Below are 1,366 nucleotides of genomic sequence, written 5' to 3' on the forward strand. Positions count from 1 at the left end.
AGTTGCTGCAGAAGGAACCTAGTGTCCGCGTGTCTTCTTCCCGGCGAGAGGACCACGCGGGCTACACCTGGCCGCTTTTGGAACGTTGAATACACCCTCTGACACACTTCTGGCATGCTTCCCACAGGGATCCCAAGGTAACACAAGCCAGCCTTTTTGTTTGTTTTTGTTTTGTTTTGTTTTTTGTTTGTTTTTAGACACAGGGTTTCTCTGTGTAGCCCTGGCTGTCCTGGAACTCACTCTGTAGACCAGGCTGGCCTCGAACTCAGAAATCCACCTGCCTCTGCTTCGATGCTGGGATTAAAAGCGTGTGCCACCACTGAACATGGGCCAGCCTTAGCACGGAACTTTCTCGTTGGTTCCCCTGCTCCCCCAAAGTCCCTGCCTGGGTGTGTGCTCCTCTGAGACACTGAGGAACATTCTTTATGGTCACTCTTCAGTGTTCGGTAATGGATTGTTGATGTCTCTCAGAGTTTCCCATTTAGACCCTCCTGCCTTCCTAGGTCTATCTTCAGAATAAATAGGTGCCAGATTGTCTACACAAGCCCTCTCCCCAACCCCCAGGTTCAACTACAACAACACAGAATACATTGCACAAATGGTCCACTACATACCAGCTGCAGTTCAGAACCACGACCACCTCTCCATCAGCATTTTTTTTTGCTGTGTACCAAAAGTATGTTAGCACCTGGGAAGTGCTGGACCTGATGATGAGAACATGAGTGGCTGCATCCAACATAGGTGTTAGGAGAGCTATGTGCTTCTACAGGACTCTGTGCTGCCATAGAATAAGGGCAATTGGACCCTGGCAGTGTGGGTCCTGGGTCTGAATCTGCAAAGTGACATGGCCACATATGGTGTTGGGGGACTCTAGTTTGTGTCTTTCACTGTCCCCAGGGAGTGTCAAACACCACCTTTTCTTGTGCCTTGGGCAGAGCTCTTTTCCCATTTGTATAAAAGGTTCTAGGCCCTGTCTGACCTATATGGGATTAATGGAACAAGACAAGCATCCTGGGGGAGGGGGGCACCCAGGAAGCCCGGAACCAAGCAAGAGTCCTGGCAGGGAGCAGCTAGGCTTCCACCCATTGTGTGAAGATCTCTGAAGACTCATGCGTGACCTCAGCATGGAAGTCAGAACCATGCAGAGAGCCCCAGGATCTGTGCTCCCTTTCTAGATTCTTCAGACTCAAGTAGCTCCCTCTAGATCTATTAGTAGGTTGGGGACACAAGGTCTTAAGGGTGACATCCTCATGGCATGCCACGGGTATGGATCCTTCTGGCCTGACTCTGTGGAGGAGCAGCAAATAAAGAGGTGAGAGGGCTTCAGGTGAAAGGGAGGTAAGAGCCCATCTGTGCAGAGGGGTGG

General features: G+C 50.7%; 1 pseudogene; it reads left to right on the forward strand.

Moving 5' to 3' along the window:
• Positions 1–92: 92 nt before the first annotated feature.
• Positions 93–1,366, forward strand: part of LOC116104712 — a 3,600-nt pseudogene continuing 2,326 nt past the window's right edge.

Source organism: Mastomys coucha, unplaced genomic scaffold, assembly GCF_008632895.1.
Source record: "Mastomys coucha isolate ucsf_1 unplaced genomic scaffold, UCSF_Mcou_1 pScaffold22, whole genome shotgun sequence".
Classification (NCBI taxonomy): domain Eukaryota; kingdom Metazoa; phylum Chordata; class Mammalia; order Rodentia; family Muridae; genus Mastomys; species Mastomys coucha.